The following is a 22,340-nucleotide window of genomic DNA, read 5'->3' as shown; positions in this document are numbered from 1 at the left end:
TGTGTTTCAGACTCCATACACATCTGGAGATTCATGCTAATGTAAGACCTGTTATTCTATTGACAATCTACATTTGTAGGAGCAACTATTTAAAACCTTTCCCTAGTTGAGGGCCTCAGTCTCAGTTTTATATATGGCTTTGACATATTTCCTGCTCTAAGAGGTTGAGAGGTATGATGTGTCTGGGGTACATGATGTAATACCACATACAGGGTGATAGTCTGCATACCTCTCACTGTACATGTTTTTGCAGAATGTCCAACATTTCGCCTCATATGTCTGCTGTGTTCCTCATACATTTGTGGTTTTCCAGTACTATACTGTAAACAGGTGTCATTAACTTGTAACTACTCACACATTTCAGTAATGGCCTTTACATCCTGCAGCTAGTCTGACCTGTTGCAGCCTGCTGTTATATTAGCCATGTGCTAGGTTACTCAGAGCATGTATAATGCCTGTCTGTAGGTATGTCACTTTGTGCTCCTATTCACTATGGCTTTGTCAAGCTTTCTTGCAGTAACAGATTGAGGGGTAATGACAGTCAGTGGGAATGCCACCATATGAGTACCTGACATGCAAAAGATGTTGGATGCCGCCACATTCAAACCATCCACACCATCACCCATGCTACTGTCCCTGGTCCGGTGAGCCACACCAGTCACCAGAGAGAGAGGTTTCATTCTTCACAGTATCAATGACATACAGGAATAGTCTGGTCTGCTGGTATGTCATTCCAGACTTACTGTTACTGAAGTTGTATGGGGACACTGATGTGTTTGTTATAGGGGATGACCAGCCTATTCTCTGCTGGCATAGACAGTCATGTGGCTGTCCTGAGACCCCAGTGTTTGGCATCTCCCAGGAATAATGTCAGGTCATGGAGTTTCCAGCTATATTGCTGAGTGGATATTATGGGGCACATAATAGTGAGCAGAGTACCTGTTACCCAAAGTGGCTGCTAGATCTGTACAAGTAGCCCAGTAGCCCACTATAGATCTCTGCAAGTAGCCCAGTAGCGCACTATATGTAGCCAACTATATTCCCTTGCATAAATGCACCAAGTCCATACATAGGCTACCATATTGTAGTACCCCTTAAAAGTGGTGTAGAAAAGAGTGACTTACCTTGCAAATGCAGCAATTGACAGACCTGAAGTTTAGGGCTACCACTGTCTGATGCATGCAGTCCACAGCCAATACATGGTGAGGTACAGGTTGTGTGGTCTGGCTGTCATTATTTTTACTAATATGTATGTGAGTCAGAGTAAGGTGTCAGTCCCTAGGGCCCTAGGTTGTCAGTGCATGTGCTATGCTTTGTCTCTTGGCCAAGGTCAGGGCATATTGAACATGCCTACGGCTGCCTACAGGGACAGTGTCAGGTGCTTGCTCCTCCTAGGTACTGGTAAGGGGCTGTGTATCCCTTCCCTTTGCTGATCCTGCTGCAGCTGTTTCCACAAGATCATACTGTGTAGCATGACATATACTGTGAACATCTGTGCACATGTGGCTGGAGAGTACTGGAAGGCTACATATTTGTGCTATTCAGTAACCCCAGCTCATTTGCGCACAGATTCATGCATAGTACCAGGAAACTACATTGTTTCAGGCCCTACCTCATTAGCAACCATAACAGTCTAACATTGTACATACTCCACACAGGGTCCCATAATGCATTACTGTCACATACTCACAAATTCTGGTTTTTAAAATCTTTTTATATATTTTTTTCATAACACCATGTTTGCGCACTAAGTCATGCCACACAAACATAGCCAGAGTACTAAAAAAAACTAAAATTATTTTACATTATTTTTCACATGGTTTTGGACACACAGTGGTTAGTTTTGCACATATTTGTGTCATCTATGCTATTTCTGCCACTGTAAGTACATTTTTAGATCCTGTACAAGGATTTTTTTCCATGTTTATTACGGACACCAACACTGGGTTTGCATTCCATGGACACTTCCATGTTTGCATACTCGTGCATGTCCCTCAGCTCCCTTTACTGGATCGCACATCTGCTTACTTCCATATAAGCACTGTGCCACTATGCCTAATGCCTACATGGAAAATAAGTCCATGTAGGCTTTATTGAATTCCTCCCATATGTTTATTTTATGCAATATATTTCATGCAAGTATATTCCATGCAAGTAAGTGTGTATTTTTAGTGTTACTTTTAAGTGTGTATTTACAAGTGTGTTTCTTTAAATGCTGCAGATCTGGGCCTGGTGCCTCTTTCTGAGGTTTTAAAAAGGAAGAAGGTTGTTTTTTACAGTTTATGATGAAGTTCCTGCACTAAAACTGTGGTGAATAAACATTTGGCTGGGGCTAACACTGCATTTTTATTATTTTTAAGTTTACATAGTACACCCTTTTGTGGTTTATTTTGTCAGGTATGAGAATGTTAATAGCTTAAGTTAATCTGTTTCACTACTGGTTTGGGATTTTACCTCCTGTTATAAAATAAATTGACTTTGGGCAGGATTCACGAAGCCTCCGTGTAAGAGTTATAACTCTTACACGGAGGCTGCAGTTAAACGGAGTGATGTCAGCATGCTCTGCATATTCATGAGAGCATGCTGAATCACACCTAAGTCTAACACGGTCCGTGTAAGACAGTAGGGGGCGTGTCCGTAGGCCGATCCCTGCAAGCGGACATGCCCCCAGAAGAGTAAAAGTGCCCAAAGTAAACACCCACGACAGAGTCCACGGAAATGTGAATAAACACAACACATACCCCCACAGACTATGAACAGAAAATATATAAATGAACATGTGATATATTTTTTTTAAATTGTAAAGATGTTTAACCGTGAGTGCGCTCGTTTGCGCGGGCATGCCTGTAGCGCAGCTACAGTTAGCAGTCAGTGGGAAAGCATATAAGAACTAAAATGCAGGGTAAGCCAAGAAGCAATAGCGTAGTGGTAGAGACGTCAGCTGAAGAGCAGGCATTCATGGTTCGAGCCCCCACAACGCCAACTTTTATTTTTAGCAAAATAAGCATGAAACAAGTCCTTGACAAACATGTACACATATAAAATCTCATTTTATGTAAAATGTAATGAACTAGTCCATTTATTTTGAAGAAATGTGAGGTAACAAAACAATAAAAAAATGCCAGATGTGCCTATAGCTGAGCTACAGTTTAACAAGGTGAGTGCGTCTGCCCGTAGGTGAGCAGTGGTTTCACACGCTGAAACTGTGTGCCTCTAGCTGAGCTGAGCGTACTATGCGTGCTGACAGCCAAATGAGGCATAAGCCAGCGCACCCCGTTTGTGCGGAGCTGTGCACTGTGTCAACAAGCTAACCGACGGGCAATGTTGAGCAAGCTGTAACAAAACTGCCTTTACACAGACACACCCCCTAGCCTGTCTAGACAGTCATAAAATATAAAAAGCAGTGGCCAGGTTCGAACCCACGATACCATGCACCATAGTTAAGTTACTGAACCACTAAGCTACAACAGCTGTACTCAGGAATGCAGTAATAGCAAATATATAGGAATGAATAGAAAGTGGAGCATGACAAAGCAGGTTTTATGAAGTGGATAAAATTCCAAAATGGCCAATCACAGATAAGTGCGGGAAAAACGGCATATATAAGCCCCATAGGCAGGAATACACAGCATAAACGATTGTAGAACTGACTTACAGCCAGAATGTCAGGTGTAGGTGAGGGTAGTTGCTTTCGAGCACAGAGGTGGGGCGTTGAGGTGTCCAGATACATGGTCTGGCTCCTAGTCCACAATCATGAGGCGCAACTCATGCAGGGCCAGGTCCTGTGGGGAGCATATAAGGCTGAGGCATGGGACCGGTTGGCTCATGATCTTACCAGTGCCACAGGGATTCCAAGGACTGGTGAGCAGGTCCATCACCACCATGCCGACCTGAAGAGACGCAAGCAGGACCAATTGAACCTTTGGATCCAGGAGGCCCGGCAAATGCCCAACGCCCCACTACTGAGTAAGTTACATTTAATTATGTATGTAAGAAATTACATTAGCTGATATTATGGAGATGTGTATTCCAATATTACTTCATTTATATTACAGCTGCAGGTGTCCCTTCTGCGAACCGCAGAGCCTATGGCGATAGGCTGGTGCGGTTGCGCCACCAGGCAGGTCAGTAATCCACTCCCAGTAACTGTAAAGAAATATAAAAGTATGACAGTTAGCAAAAGAGTGCAGTGTAGTCACTAAGTAATAAAATGTGCAAGTAACAGTGTACAAGTGTTTGCAAGTATTGCTTGATTACAAAAGTGTGTTGCAGTCTGAAATCCAAACAGAAAAATAAAAATGTCTGAAATAAAGTTTGAAATAAAGATGCCCCACCTATAATATCATAGTGCACAACCTGCAGCAGGCTGAAAAGTACAGCTGCAGAAGATGAGCAACTCACATGTGTGAAATATATCCCTGTTGAAATACTGAAACATGACAGAAGTGAAACTGCTGGAAAGGATTGTAATAACTACAGGTAAACATGTCAATAAAGCCTAGAAGTAAGTACCATCCTGAATAGTAAAATGAAAACAAGTGAGAGGGTGTGAGAAAGAGTTATGAATCCACCAATAAAGTAGTAATAACCACTGTATAAAGTATACTGCAGTCAGTACAGAATGAAATGAATGTGACAAGTAGAACCAAACTGTGAAATGTGTCCAAAGTGTTGCTGCATCTGGAATGTGTATCCCAAAATCTGGATATGCTGCTCTCAGTCTGCAATATGCAGATAGTATGATTGTCTGAAATATCAAACATCCACAGTTGTCTATAGCTATATAAAGCAAATGTAGCAGGATGATGTAGCTGAACAAAGCCAGATATGAATGTGTATGAATAACAATAAAATGTATATTGATGTAGCAGTAACAGTCCTATCACCAAATTGAAGTAGTTATCATATAGGAAACTGTAGTTAGAACAGTAGTGTGTATATATCTGTAGCTATTAGAAATGTACAGCATATGTATTGGTATTCGAAGGTGTTAATAATATTTTCTTCACCCCACCCTATAACCACATATAATCCATTCCACGTGAAAATGGTATGTGCAATCACAATTAACACCGCTGGACATTTGTCCTCATGGGTCACAAATATTTGCATGTCCATTGATGCATCTGCCCTGTTCATACATCCAAACCTGATGGCCTGTTGCCATCAATCAACCCTGCATGTTGTTGGACTGTGTATTTCTGTTCAAATTATGCATGTGTTATGCTTGCTGTTCAATGGTGTGAATATCTGGGTGTTTGGTTAATGAGAATACTAATGCATGCTGTTACAACTAATTGCGAATGGTATTGTATGTTACTAACCCAAACTGTCATGACATAATGCAAAACATAGGACGACAGGGAAGGCAGGTTCCAGTGGACCCACCTCTCCCACCTCAGCTGGCGAGTGCACCTGGCACTAGTGCCCAGTCTGGACCCTCCTCCGGTGGCCCTGTGCCACCTGCAGGTGGAAGCGCTGCAGGGGATGGGGCCCGTCCCCCCTTCTGCAAGCGTGGCCAGAGGAGAACCACCACTCACCCTCCGTAGCATCCAGACTGTGGTGCGTAGGGAGATCCGGGACTCTGTTCTCGAGCCCCTATGCCAGCTTGAGGCACAGGTGGCACAACTTACGGGCATGCCTGTTGCCCGGCCTACACAGCCCCCAGCACAGCCCCATCCTGGGCAGTGAAGGAACAGTGGCAACTGCCCATGGGTGGGGATATCAGTTCCACTGTTGCCATCTGTGGGCTCATGGGCTCTGGATATCCAAACCTCCGTCCCCGTCAATTGTGTAACCCCCCCACATGTGTCATACACCACCCCTGTATGCGTCTTGTTTGTCTTGTCTGTTGACCTACCCAACCTACCTCCCCAGCTATACCGACTTCCTTCACCTGACATACCACTCTCACCTGAAAAAAAAAAAAAAGGGCACTCTGTACCCACAAAAAAATTACGCCCCATACATAGCTGCCCATTCTGCACATATGTCTACCAGACATGGAAACTATCAATTACAATTGGCTGTACAACAAGTATTATTGTTGTCCTTACACCTCTCTCAGGGGTGGAAGGTATCAAATGTCACACCAAATTACAAACATATGCACAGCTGTTGCTGATGAAGAAATGGGCAGCTATGGGCCTTACCTACATCCCTCCTGCAAATCCCAAGCTTGTTTCCCTACTGTCTTACCCTCTTTGTGACCCCTTTTTCACCACTTTCCTGTCTCCCCATTTTCATTTCTTTCAAAGAAAATAGCGCAGGTGTGCGCAAGAGTAAGCATGTTAAAGCGGTTGTAAGCGGGTGTGCGCATGTGTGTGCGGAGCTGAACGCCAGTGCGCATGCATGAGCTCCTCGCAAACCAGCGCTAACCCGGTTACAACTGCTAAGAAGTGCCTTAGGCACTCTGATTGACAGGTTCTGTAGTCAGTTCAAAAGCAAAATAAAATCCCACTGTCAGTCCCGAACCCAGGACCTTGGAAACAGTAGTCTGCATGATTTACCACTAAGCCATGACTGTTATACAAGAACATTGTGCTAAAATAAATATATCATGTAATAGTAGGAATGAATGTAAAGGGAATATAGGATGTGTAGTACACAAAGCATATAATTTAGAATTACTGTCAAAACTAGTGGATTTCCATAATAGTAGTGTGTGAACAGAAACAGCCATGCTAGTTGGTAGCTTGTAGGTAATAATGTCACTGTAACACCTTGCAAGCCACACACATACAGCAGGATAACCACTGCCCATACCCCACAACCTCTTGCAGGAACACATCTGGACCAAGTAATAAAATATGTGGAGCAAAGGCCCAAAACCAGGGACACATTACAAATAATGTTACAACAAACGCAGACAGTTCAGAGTAACAGGGTCTGCATTTTGTGGGATGTTTGGAAGGGTAGGAAGTCTGAAACTTGAATGTTTGTCACTATATTCTGACTTGAGCCCAGAGTGATTTGCCAGAAAACGCTGTGCATGAGATATTGACCAAAATATGAGGCAGAAATGTGGACAACCTGCAAATGTTTGTACACATGAGAGGTCTGACACCACCATATTTGAATAGTTAAGAGCCTAGACATAGCAACAGTGAATGACTTACAGGGATGCCCCACAGACTCCATGTGAAATGTACAAACAGTAGGCAGAAAGGTGTAACAACACATGCAATGGTAACTATGGAGTCCTGAAAGTATTCACCACTTGCATGGCAGAATAAGTGTAGTAATACACATGCTCATGCTAACCCACAGTCACAACTGCAGCATACCAGACAATTTAATGGGTGTACCCCACTGATATGTACCATTCCATGAGGCAGATAACAGATGAACCTGAGAGTCTCTGGGGCCTGCTCAGCAGCATACTCAAATACCCTAATAGATGTCAAGGCCCACACCATAGCCAGACCACACTGCATGCTGTAACACCCTAGCAGACATAGCAAGCATTCCAAGGTGTGAATGTACATGGAAAATAGGAAAGCTACAGCAGCACACTACAGTCAGGACACCTAGCAGGCATACAAGTAGTGACTGTAAAGGGCAAATATTGAAGCCTTAGCAACAAAGTGCAAGCAAAAGTGAAAGGAAAGCACACACACACACACATTAACAGTAGTAGTAGTTGTAGGTGTCAGTGTACATACACAGTTAGTACAGGAAACTGGAGAAATGAATGGAGGAATGTTAATCTACAACACAGCTGGAAATATGAGAGAGATACCAACCTTTACACTCACAGAACATTGTCCACAGCATACCAGCATGGTCCCTGCCCTTAAAATCTGAAAGGGCTACGCCTATCTCACATACCTTTTTATAGCACTGTTCTGAAATCACAGTGAGAACTGCAATCAGTACACAACTGGCTGCATGCAATTAGCAAATGCTGGCTAACAATTGGTGCAGAGGCCATCATATGGACATATGCAGATACCTACAAAAGTATGCTGTACTCCCAGTCCACACATGCAATACTTTCATTGCACCCTGAGGAGGATGTGAGAGACAGACAGACAGAGAGAGAGAGAGAGAGAGACAGAGACAGAGACAGAGACAGAGAAAATTGAAATTAAGCAGACACAAACAAAACTGTTCAGCAACAGCCACCTGAAAGCTGACAACTGGCAAGTGGAGCAGCAGGACAGAAAACCAGACGGCAACACAAGCAGCTGTGACAAACACAGGTAATGTAAAGTAATACTATAAAGGTCTACATACTGTGAACCCTCCATATGTGTCATTGGTCTGTATCCATATGTATATGAAGATGGAGTGAACACCAGTGTCAAAACTGGAGTACCATACCCCATTTCAAATCACCTACACCAGTAACCACCAGATATGTGAGTGGCTGCCCACCACTGCATGTGTCAGGGGTGAACAGGGTCATAAATGTGTACAATAGTGCCCCCAATGATATTCACAGTGGCACACTATTCCTGGAATACCTGCACATGGTATGTGTCAGCAGACATGGTGTGTCAGCTATGGACATGTAAGTCGGTGTACCCCTCCACACCACATAATGGATGCCATGGTATGGACCTCACATGACAGCTACAGATATGGAGAAGGACACAGTGACATGTACAACACTGTGACAATGCACTCAAACACATTACCAATGCACAGTGACTGACAACACCACAGAGTACACACATACTACCCACATAGAGGTTACCACTCCCGGATTTACATACGTAAGTCACACCCATGACAGATGTTCAACAACCATAGTAACACCTCACACCATCCACAACCTAAATGACTGCTGTGTGTTGTCCATGCCACTGCAATAGAGAGCACATGTGTAGGTAAAAGTTCCTACCCACAGATAAGACATACCCTGCAATAAACCACACAGTGTTAAGAAGCAAGACTCCCCATGAGTACATGTCACACATACCCCTGCTGAATGTTAGTCAGATAGGTAATATGACATATGAGTCACCCTGTGTAACTGTGTGACAGCAGCAGGTACCATCACACCACATGTGTCACAATGGTCAGGGTAGCAGAACAGCATGCTGCTGTAGTCCCAGGGGCAATAGCATATTGTATAGTATTGTATTGTAATGTAATGTATTGTGTTGTATTGTATTGGTATGTTGAGGTGCCTCCTTCGTGGAGTGGAACCACTGCTGCTGTGCGCCAGTGTACAGGTAAATATCCTGTAGTCAGGCTAATGTTACATAGCACTTCTATATGTGTGTTTAGCTCCTGTCAGAGTTTATGTAGCATGCAACTGGGGATACCATCAGGTCCCAGTCATGTTGTGTATTCTGCTTTCATGAGGGCGGCTCTCACCTGGACATCTGTGATGACAGGGAGGTTACAGTCAGCTGGGATAACTATGCCTTATTTTGGGGGAGAGGGCGGGGTGACACCTGCACTGAACTTGTCTGCCACAATGTTGTCAATATCTGTGGTGTCAGTGAAATATTTGTTGTTGTGTAATAACTATGGGCACAGAGGATGGATTCTGACCAGGTTGCTAACATAACTGAAGAAGGCCTTCTGGTTATCTGTAGTGTCCCTCTTGATTTCCCTCTCAAAGTTGCCCATGGATGTTTGTATGATGGAAAATAGATCCTTACTAGTGCTGCTCAGACATGCCTTCCCTTTATGGAATTATGCTCTGTCTTGCAGTAGCTGCCATCTTTTGTAATACAATCTGTCTATGGCTGGGGTCCACCAGACAGGATGCTGTCCCTTTGTGGAGAGTGTCTTGGTCATATATGGGATTGCATGATCCATGCATTCTCGGAGATGTCTGTAGAAAGCATTTGTGTAGGGGTCAGCATTGTGGGTTGTATCTGCCACTGGCCCAGTGGGCTGAAAGGATACCATGTCACTGTTACAAAGTGTAAAGTTTGCATCTGCAATGTTATTCACTATAGTCGTTTGTGCTGGTGGTGGAGGTGGGATATGTATATCCAGGGCAATTAGTGTGTGGTCAGCTCACAGTAGTTGATGATGTAGGCCATACAGTACCTAGATACAAACCCCCAGAGTGAGGAGGTGCTCTGGACCTGAATCAGTGTTCTGAATGCTGGGGTTTGGTAGTATGTCGTATGGAGTGTGCCAGGTACTGTTGCACAGTTGCTGGCTGAGCACTGATACCTGACCATTTACATGTGTATCCACCAGTAGACAGACAGATGCTATATATGTGAGATATGTTGTATCATAACAGTCGAGTAGCATGTGTAGTATGTGTGCCAAATTCTGCTGACATATATTGCTGATATCAGGTTATTTTCATTTTCAGGTACATGGCTCACCTGCGGAATCTCGCTTACTCCACAGCTGAGGATGAGGAGATACACCAGAGTCTGGTGTGGGATTATGCAATACTCTTTTCCCGCACCAGCATGAATCAGCAGGAGAGGGCTGCACTGTGGCAAGACCTGGTCCGTCGGGTAAATGACATAGGCATGCATAATAGGACATATGAGCAGGTACGACATCACTGCAGTGATTTAATCAGAAATGTCCATCAGCGTGCATCGGATATCCACAGGCAACAGGTCGCCACAGGTGGTGGGGTGGCTACACATCCCCCACTCACCAGACTGGAGAGACTACTCATGAGTGTAGTGGCTCCAGTCTGCCAGCAACGACAACAGCAGCAGACATGCATTATGATGGAGGCTGGAGGCACGCAGCAGCAAGACAGTGAGCGTGCAGGTAATATGCCATATGTATAGTTGACTGTTGTGTACACTGGTAGTTAATGCATGTGTGAGGTGTGTCCTTGGTTTGTAGCTGTCACCATAGTATTTAATGTGCAAGTGTAATATCCTCAATATTAGCAGCTGACCTGTGAAAGGCGACTGTTGTACTACTGACCTGTATCATACTCTGTAACAATGGCACAGTTGTGCCCACTGACATTAGTTTCTTCACGTCTGCAGGTCCCTCCAGTGTAACAGCAATGCAGCCTATCCATGCTGGTGAGTGTGTATTAACAATACCTGTAATAGTCTTGATAGTAATAGTAATATTAGGCTCACTTAGTAGTGCTCTTTGTATGCATGTAGGTGTGTCTGTGTCTGTATGTTGATATCACGCATACTGAGTACTGTACAATTGTGTGCAACTGTGTGCATGTGTACGTGTGCATGTGTGCACCTGTGCATGTGTGCATGTGTGCACCTGTGCATGTGTGCATGTGTGCATGTGTGCATGTGTGCATGTGCGCATGTGTGCATGTGTGCATGTGCGCATGTGTGCACCTGTGCACCTGTGCACCTGTGCGCACGTGTGCATGTGTGCATGTCTGGACCTGTGCATATGTGGATGTGTGCATCACTGGTAATGTGTAGACATTGTAAACTGTGTTTCCTGTTTCCCTCCCACAGTTCTGGTGCTGCTCTGGTGTCATGCAGCAGGGAACCTGAATCAGGTGCCATAGGTACTGATAATGATGACATCTGTGTAATGGCACAGGAAGGTATGCCGGGGTCCGCCATTGGTCAGCCGATTGACAGTACACAGCTGTCGACCCATCAATGCGCACAATTATCCTGCCAATACACCCTTTGTCACCAATGTCCCTAGGTGATGGACAGCATACAGTGGGCATTGACCAGGGTAATGTGGTATCTGTGGCACATGCCTCCCCACACAGCAGCCATGGGCATGGCCCAGAGATGGTACCACACAGACAGATGTCCAAGGGTTCTCGTGGGAGCATCCGTGGGCGTACTGCCCCTGTCAGACGTGCCCACAGAGGTCTCACAACCTCAGCTATGTTTCAGGCTGTCATGCAGGCACAGTCACGTATGGAATGGTACACCAGACAGGGTCTGAGGGAGTTGACAGCATGTCACACAGCCATTACTGACAGTATGCGTGACATTGCGGCTGCCATCCGTAATTTCACCGATGTCATAGACAGACGTTGTGGGGACATATTAGACCGGTTCCACAACTACATGTCCATGAGCCAGGGCGATGGTGGACGGTTGAGGCGTCAACGTGGGCGTATGCCAGCAACAGCAGCAGCTTGCAGTCGTCGCGGACGACAACAGGGCCACAGCCGCCCCCAAAGTGCCAGAAGCAGCCCCAGCAATGCTGGGTCTGTGCTGTCATCAGACCGCCCCAGGAGACCATGTGCACGTGGCTCTGGACAGGTCCGACAGGGATCTGTGTCCAGTCAATGAACACCTGCTTCTGATGACAGTACCCAGTCTGGGTTGGTACCGGATACGGTCCGTAGCACCCCTGCAAGGCACAGGTATCGTGTCCGTGGCCAGAGATACTGATCTGTATGACCTGGCAGGTACAGTCTGTGGCTGTCCACAAACACCAGGATATGGCAGCCATGAGGTGGAACTGTGTGCATCCATACACACATGCAAATTGACAACACCTAGGGCTACCGCATACATGCACACACTGCATCAACATTGCCCCACCTTGTACTGCTGTCCCTCACCAATACACATACACATACATGTCAATCGGTGGCATCGGTGGCTGACTCAGGCATACCAAGTTCACACCCTGTGCATATGATGAAACTGTGCCACCTCCTGCAATCTGTAACATCAGTGCAGGTACAGGTTAACATGTTGCTGATGCACAGGGTGACTACATAGACGTGTAGTAATAGTATCATGTTGTTAACAGTACTGTGTGCTGAATTAATTGTGGGTATATCACAGCATGCCTGATGCAGTAAGGGTGTGATTGTCATGTACTGTTGTCTACACCCATGGTAAGTACCATAGTGTATCATCTGCACATGTTGGCATACTGGTGGTAAGGATGTCAACAGAAGGCTACATACATAGGTAGCATAGGGGATAAGGTAATGAATGTATTAATACGCAATGATGGACATGTAAACTGCAAGTGGCATGTTGCCCACACTGGACTCTGCAATGCGGATGTTTGAGGATGTTGATATGTGTGCAGTACTACACGACTGGTACAGGACACACAGGAGCATCCTAACACTGCAAGCTCACATCTCATACCATGCTAGACAGCCCCAACACACAAAACTAACTGTCACAGGAGGGAGAGTCCCCATACATGTCAGGGATACTGTGGTGGCAGGCCAGGTAACACACATCCTACTACGTATGGAACCACTGAGTGAAGGCTCAGTGTCTGTTATTTGACATGTGTATTACTGCAGGTATGAGCACATGCGTTTCCATCCAGTTACTGTACATCCTGACAGTACATGGTCTGTACACTTGTGTGCACTGAGACTGGACCCTAGCCATCTGACCTGTGTATTTCCATGTACATGTGCATAGTGCCTGCATATTTGCAGTGTTACCTACTGGAAGTGGTACAGCTTGTTTGTTGTACAATGGACTACATGCATCCCTGCTTACTGTAGCTTTGTTTGCATGCATGTTTGCTTGCAATTACCCTGGAATACTGATCCCACCTGCAATGCATAGTTACAGAGCTTCTGTGGACTCCTAGTGACATCTGCATAGCTTACTATATGTATGTCCATGTCTCACTTGACAGAATGTCACTGTTTGTCCAGTTCACATGTACGTTGCCTGTGACACATTGCATATGACTTACCTGGCATTTCTCCACGTGAGCAGTCATATATGCTACTGCTAACTAATCACAGGCACTACGCCCTCACATATTCATCTTCTGTTGAACCACCTGCTTCACTAGGGACGGCTTGCACCTGTCACCCCTGGGCTTTCAGATATTGGCAAAGGCTCTTGCTATCCCCATAGTGCCTATGTTAGGCAAGGCTCAAATGACAAACCCACCTTCATAGGTATCACAAGGGATAAGAAACTAAGAGTAATGCTACCCAATGCCAGAAGTCTAAACCTCAAGATGCATGCACCTGAAACTCTCCTTGGCATGGAGAACATCGATATCTGTGCAGTAACAGATGCCTGGTTCAGGGCTACTGATAGCACCCCAGCACTACCAGGTTATACCTCATACCATGCTTTTCAGCCCCAAAACTTGGAAGAACCACAAATGGAGGGGGAGTATTGATATTCATCAAAGATACCCACACCTCCAGGTTGGTGGCAAAGCACCAAGCATCATACACTATCCATGTGCAACTAACAATGGGTGAAACTGCCTTCCAGATTATAGCCTGCTACAGACCACCCTCCCAAACCCAAGAACTGCACTCAGCTGTCTTGTGAACAATGGAAATATGAAGGTCTCTCCAAACACCATTATATTGGGTGACGTCAACTACCCAAACATGGACTGGGAGCATGACTCTAGCTCCAACACCCTATGCCAAAGATCCCCAGAATATATGAGCTCAAATGCTATGGAACAACTTGTTACCACTCCCACAAGAAGGTGAAACATACTGGACCTGATCATCACCAACATGGGGACTCTATGCTCCAGACCAGAAGTGTATCCCTCACTGGTAAGATCGGACCATAAACTAATCTCACTGGATATTCACATCCTGACTCCACCCCCTGCCCAGAACACCACAGTGAACAACTTCTCTAAAGCAAATTCACACTCCTCAAAACTGAGGTGGAAACCTTCAAAGCCCCTGGGCCTGTGGAAACTACAGACCAGACCGCAGATTCCTCTATAAACGCATTCTATGGACACCTTCAGGAATGCATGGGTCATGTGATCTCGAATAAAACCAAGACCCAATCCTCCAAAGGCAGACGTCCTGTCTGGTGGACCCCAGCCATAAACAAACTACACAATAGAAGGAGGAAGCTACTAAATGATACAGCAAAATCCCAAAAAGGGAAGGCATCACTGATCAGTATTAGCAAATAACTACAGGCACTCATAAGTATGTCTAAGGCCAGCTTCAAGAGAAATTGCACAGGACACTAAGGATAATCACAAGGCTTTCTTCAGTTATGTTAGGAACCTGGGTGGTAATTCCCAGATATGCTCAGAGGTAGTCCAAAATGTCAATAGAAACACCAAACCCACAGACATTGCCAACATTCTAGCTGACAGGTTCAGTGCAAACTTCTCACCCCCCACCACACCGAAAGGGCAAATATGTATCCCAGCAGAGTGCTGCCCCCCTGACATCTCAGATGCTCAGGTAAGGGCCGCTCTCTCCAAAGCAATACACACTGCATCAACGGGACCAGACAGTGTCCCGGGCTGTGTCCTACATGACCTCCAAGACGTGCTACAACCAAACATAAAACTACTGTTCAATCCCAGCCTTACTACAGGATATGTGTCCAAAGTGTGGCGTACAGCAACAGTGGTCCCTCTACAAAAAGGTGGTGTCTCAACGGATCCTGGACACTATCGCCCCATAAGCCACACTAGCTTGGTCTGCAGAGCTATGGAAAGGATCATCATGGACCACATAAATATAGATATTGGGGACCTACAGACACTGGTTCATACCCAGTTTGGCTTTGTTAAGGGCAGATCCTGCCTCTCAAACCTGGTTGATTTCTTTGAAACAGTCACCAAGGCCATTGACGTGGGGAAGGTGGTCCACACAGCCTACCTGGACCTAGCAAAAGCCTTCAAAACAATACCCCACTCGGGCATTCTAGAGAAGCTCACCAGCTTAAATATGAGCCCCTATGTCACTAGATGGATTGCACACTGGCTCAAGGACAGAACCCACATGGTTAGAACTGCTGGAGCCATGCCAGACTCCAAACCAGTTACAAGTGGTGTCCCACAAGGCTCAGTCCTGGGACCTCTCTTGTTTGGTATATATTTATCGGAGGTACAGGCCAACATGGAAGGACTGTGGCTGACCAAATATGCAGATGACTGCAAACTGGCCGCCATAATCGACTCTCCAGCCGACACAAGCATCTTCCAAAGGGGCCTCATAGAAACAGACAACTTGTGCCAGAGCCATGTCCTCCAGCTGAATGCTAAAATGTGTATAGTCATCCCCTTTGGCAAAAACAAAGTGCCCACAAAGTACCACATAGGTGGTACTCCATTATGTACAGAAGATGTAATTAGGGACCTGGGGACCCAAGTTGATAGCAATCTCTCATTTGACAACCACGTGGCCAAAGTGGTTAGAAAGGCATTGTATATAGCCCACCCCATCATGAAGGGATTCACATCTACATCAGGGGAGGACATCATGCCTCTTTACTCATTCCTCATCAGGCCCATAATTGAGTACAATCCCCCTGTTGGGATGTACCTTACCAGACACCTGCAGCAACTGGAAAGACCCCACAAGTACCTCACCAAGAGGATCAAAGGGCTCAAACAGATGCCATATGCTGACCGGTTAAAGAAACCCCAGCTCTACTCACTGGCATACCGCCTGTTCAGAGGCGATCTGTGCCTAATTTATAACACCATGTCAAACCCGGAATTAATGGGCATGCTGCACCTGAGAATATCCAAATCCCATCGGGCTACACGCTTGAGAGACCTGAACCTCAGCACTGAAATAAATAGGACATGCTGGAGGGACAGATTCATAACCCAGAGGCTCACTTCACTCTGGAATAAAATCCCAGTCCAGGTTAGGCAGAGTCCCTCATTGACTCTCTTCAAGAGGAATCTTGATGAGTGGATGGGACATTGTCGGGGTACCCCGGGTATCACTTCTGTGTCACTGTTAGACAGAGGCACAGTATACTAACCTCGGAAAAGGGCATGGCAAGATATATTTAAAATGGATGGCGACAGCCAAACACATTCTGGCTAGGTTTTTAAATGCCCTAGGGCAGATAGCCTAGTATGAAGCTATGAACCTATGAACCTATGTACCTTGTTCCCCATTGGCCCTATGTGCTGTTAATCACCATGGCAATCACAATACTATGGTAGCATGTGCAAAGGTCAGTTGTCAGTCACCTCTATGGTACAGTTGTGTAATATGTAGGTCATGTGGCAATGTCACAGCTGCCACATGTACACAGTCAACCCTCTCCCCTACACATGGACGTACAACACATGTATGAGATGGAACCACATAGCCAAACTGGGGACTAAGCACTCTGAACCCAGTACTGGCATAACCTGTCAGGTGGCATGCAATACTACAGTGACTACAATACCAGTCTGATATAGACCTACACTGACAGCAATACAAGCACGTGTACACACTGGGCCATTCGTGGAGCCTTAGAATAGCATCCTGCCTAAGCGGCACACACCTCTGCAGCTGGCACACAGGCATACGTTATGCCTGAACACATCACACATAACACATAGCACACAAATCCTGTGTGCCAAACAGTCACAGCCTGTACGGCTAGACAACACACCTGCCACAGTTGTGTTAGCTACCTTTATTGTCCGGTACAGTGTGGTCATGCTCACCAGGCTGGACAAGGTGAAGGTCACAGTGATATGCCCGTGGGGCACTATGGTCCACCACATAACACAAGCATACAGGTCAGTCAGAGGCATGGACACATATGACTCAGTCATTGTCCATGCCACATACCTTCTCCTGCTGTACTTGTAGGGTGCTGACATCATCAGTGTTTAGAAAGGGGAATGTGCATCCTGTATTGTGTTTTCCCAGTTGCCAAAAGGGACATTTCCCTCACACAGACTTGCACACACACCAACTCCACTCACAGTGAGCATTTGCAGGATTCAAGCCCCTACCTAATTATGTTATGACACTTGAGACAGACGCAGTAGCAGAGCGCACTATTCGCATTACTGGAAGGTTTCTTTTCTCCTGCTGTACTTATAGGGTGCTGACATCATCAGTGTTTAGAAAGGGGAATGTGCATCCTGTAGTGTGTTTTCCCAGTTGCCAAAAGGGGCATTTCCTTCACACAGACTTGCATACACACTTGCTATTTGCAGGATTCAAACCCCTATCTGATTATGTTATGATACTCGAGACAGACGCATTAGCGAAGGATGCTATTTGCATTACTGGGAGGTTTCTTTTCTCCTGCTGTACTTATAGGGTGCTGACATCATCAGTGTTTAGAAAGGGGAATGTGCATCCTGTATTGTGTTTTCCCAGTTGCCAAAAGGTACATTTCCCTCACACAGACTTGCACACACACCAACCCCACTCACACACATACTTGCCATTTGCAGGATTCAAACCCCTACCTAACTATGCTATAACACTCGAGACAGATGCATTAGCAGAGCGCGCTATACGAATTACTGAGAGGTTTCCCCTTCTCCTGCTTTACTCATAGGGTGCTGACATCATCAATGTTTAGAAAGGGGAATGGGCATCCTGTATTGTGTTTTCCCAGTTGCCAAGAGGTACATTTCCCTCACACAGACTTGAATACACACCAACCCCACTCACACAGAGCATTTGCAGGATTCAAACCCCTACCTACCTACTTTATGACACTTGAGACGGACGCATTAGCGGAGCGCGCTATTCGCATTATTGGGAGGTTTCCCTTCTCCTGCTGTACTTATAGGGTGCTGACATCATCAGTGTTTAGAAAGGGGAATGTGCATCCTGTGGGGAGGCAGATGCCAAGTACACTCTGGCTAAGCTGTCATTCCCTAGGGCAAACAGCCTAGTGTTGACCTCTACACCCATATGTTTAATTGTCAAATGCACATTATTTGTTGCTGATAGACTGTTTGCAGGTCTTTATTGCCATAGCATTCCCTGTTTGTATGAACAACTTGTGTATCTGTGGAAGATGTTTGCATATGGGAGGGATCCACTATATCACATATGTCTCTGTAGTCATTTAACTGTGTGCACTGGGCAGATTGCTGTAATGTGGTTGGTTCCTGGAATAACACATACAAATACCAGATATGTGTGGCCAACTGCTAAACTGAGATTTGGCCTAAGTGTGTGAGCATGCCCAGTTCAGCCTTCCCATGGCATGTTGTCTGACATATGTCTCATTTATCAAAATGTGTGAGCATGCCCAATGTGAGCTTTCCATATCTTGAACTCTGCAGCCCACCACATTTGTGGATGAGTGTGAACTTCAACAAATATCTCCCGTTTATGGTTGTGTGTTGTGTGTCATGTTGTGTAGTTACTGTCCAACTGCTTTGTGTGTGAACACAACAGGGATTATACTGTGCCTGCAGGGTTTGCATGGGATACTTTGCATATAGTGTACTGGTTCAGTACTTTGACTGTGGTGGACAGTATCCTGGGCTTTAGTCCTATCACTGCTTTACATTTCCATAGTGAGCACAACAGCCTGGTTAGGGGCCAGTTGTGCACATCTGACCATGTTGCATTATGTTCAGATATGAACTACTTAAACCAGGCTTGTCCAACATTGGTAGTGTATTCCACAACATAGGTGTACATTTGCAAACACTAGCGATGTGCCCTAGGCCATTTCTAATGCTAGTCGGAGAGTGTGTTTGTCCTTCGACACACATTGTAAGTGGAGTTTGCCATGACATATGTCATGGTTAGTATACTGTGCCTCTGTCTACCTGTGACATAACAGTGATACCCAGGGTAAAGCTACCATCTCCCATCCACTCATCAAGATTCCTCTTGGGGAGAATCGATGAGTGACTCTATGGATAGCCTGCACTGGGAGTTTACTCATGGGTGGTGGTGGCTTCTGTGTTATGGATCATGCAGTACAGCTTGTCCTATGTAAGTCAGTGCTGGGGTTCAGGTCTCTCATGTGCATAGCTCACTGCCATTCAGATTGTACAAGGTGCAGCATGTTTACTGATACCAGCTTGGACATGGCTTTATACATCAGGCACAGCTTGCCTCTGGGTGGGCAGTATGGCAGTGTGTGTAGCTGCAGTTTGTTTAATCAGGCAACACATGGCATCTGTGCAAGCTCTTTGATACTCCTGGTGAGGTACTGTTGGGGACTTTACAGTTGATGGCGGTGTCTGCTGAGGTACATCCCACAGGGGCTATTGTAGTCAATTGTAACGCTGATGAAGGATGACTGTAGAGCCACAATCACCTCCCCTTATCTAGATCTGACAACCTACATGATTAGGTGGGTATATGGTATGTTTCTGTGAACACTACAGCCGCATGTTTGTCCAATGCAGGATATCTATCACCTTGTGTCCCCAGATCTCTCATTACATGTTAAGTACATAATGGGTTAACACCTATGTAGTAATTCGTGGGCACTTACTGTATATCCACGGGGGTTGACTATACACTTTTCTGCAATTAGCTTGCTGACATGGCTATGGCACCAGTTGCCTGTTTCTATGTGGCCCTTTTGTGGGATGCTTGTGTCAGCTGGAGGGTCATATATGGTGAGCAGTTTGTAGTCCTCTGCAAAACATGTTCAGACACAGTTCTTCCATGTTGGCCTGTACCTATGGGACATATATACCAGACGGGGGAGATCCCAGGACCAAGCCTTGTGGGATGCCAGTTATATCTGGTTTGTAGTCTGACATGGCTGCAGCATGTCTGACCATGTCTGTTCTGTCCTTGGTCTGGTTTGCAACCCCTCTACTGACATAGGGGTTTATATTTAAGCTGGTGAGCATATCTATAATGAACACGTAGGGTATTGTATAGAAGCCTTTGCAAGGTCCAGCTACGCTGTGTGGAACACATTGCCCTCATCAATGACCTTAATGACTGTTTCAAATGAGTCAAACATGTTTAGGGGCAGGATCTGCACTTAAGAAAGCCACACTGGGTAGGGTCCGGTGTCAGTAGGTCCCCAATATCTTTATGTCTGCGGTACATGCTGATCCTTTCCATAGCTGTGCAGACCAAGCTTCTCAGGATTCTGGGGTTGTAGTTTTCAGTATCCATTCAGGCAACACCTTTGTTGAGAAGGACCACTGTTGTTGTACACTGCTCTTTGGGTACATATCCTGTGGTAATGCTGACATTGAGCAGTAGTGTGATTTGGCATTCCATTCGTCTTGGAGTCCATGTTGGACTCAGCCCAGGACACCATCTCATACCATTGCTGCTGTGTGTTTTGCTTTGTAGATGCTGGCTGTTACCTCAGCATCTGCAATGTCAGGGGGCCAGCAGTCTGCTGGGATAGATATTTTGCATTCTGGGGGGGGGGGGGTTTGCACTGCACCTGTCAGGATGTATGTTGGCAATATGTGTGTGTGTTTGGTATGTTGTTTGTGATATTTGTGTGATTCAGAGCATATCTGTGAATTCCCAACACGGTTCCTACCATCAGCTGTGGAAGCCTTGGGATTATCCTTAGTGTCCTGTACAATTTGTATCTTCATAGGTTCATAGGTTCATACTAGGCTATCCACCCTAGGGCATTTGTTAGCCTAGCCAGAGTGTGTGTGGCTTTTGCCACCCCTTGCTATGTGAATATTATGGCCATTGATGATTTGCTTTGCTGTGCCTCTGTCTGGACGTGACACAGTGAAGACCCCCAGTGTAACTCTACGATCATCCATCCACTTGGCAAGATTCCTGTTGAAGAGTGTCAGTGAGGGCTCTGCCTAACATGGAGTGGGATTCTGTTCCAGGGTGTGGGGAGCCTCTGGGTTATGTATCTGTCCCTCCAGCACATCCTATTTCATTATGTATTGAGGTTGACATCTCTCACTCTCACAGCTCCGATGGCCTTGAGTTTTCTGGGGTGGAGCATGTCCATTACTCCTGTGTTGGACATGGCCTTGTACAACAGGCATGCAATGCCTCTGTGTAGGCAGTATGTGACTGCATTCAGCTGGGGTGTCTACAGCCAGGCAACATATGACATATATTTGAGACCCTTTATCTTCTTGGTGAGGTAACTTTGAGGTCTTCCTAACTGCTGCAGGTGTCAGGTAAGGTACATCCCATATGAGGCATTGTACTAGATTATGGGTGTGATAAGAGAACAGTATAGGGGCACAATGACCTCTGTTGACGTAGATGTGAATCCTTTCATGATACGGTGTCCAATGTAGACAGTCTTCCTAGCCACATTGGCAATGTGAGTGACACATAACAGGTTACTGTCCACTTGTGTCCCTAGGTCCCTGATTACTCCTTCCATACATAATGGTTTACCACCTATGTGGTAATTTGTGAGTACCTTGTTTGGTATTTGGTGGGACATTCATACTGTCCAGTGTCTTCAGGACGGCTGGGTGGGGTTCCTGTGTGAGAAGGTGTGGTCTGTAGCATGCTACAGACTGTACAGCAGTCTTGCCTATGGTTAGTTGCACATGGGTGGACTCCAATGCCTTGTGCATTGTCAGTTACCTGGACGTATGGGTGTCTGTGCTGAATATGGATACTCACCCTCCTTTTATGTATTGTTCCAGGTTTTGGGGCCATGACGCATGATATGTGGTATAACCTGGTAGTGCTGGTGTGCTGTCAGGAGGCTTGCAGCAGGTTTTTGTCACTGCACAGACATCTATGGTCTCCATACTGGGGATGGCCTCGGGAGCATGCATATTGGGGTTTACACATCTGGCATTGGTCA

Source organism: Protopterus annectens, chromosome 1.part0 (genome assembly GCF_019279795.1).
Source record: "Protopterus annectens isolate FY-2018-M chromosome 1.part0, PAN1.0, whole genome shotgun sequence".
NCBI classification, from domain to species: Eukaryota; Metazoa; Chordata; order Ceratodontiformes; family Protopteridae; genus Protopterus; species Protopterus annectens.
Note: the sequence above shows the minus strand (reverse complement) of the source record.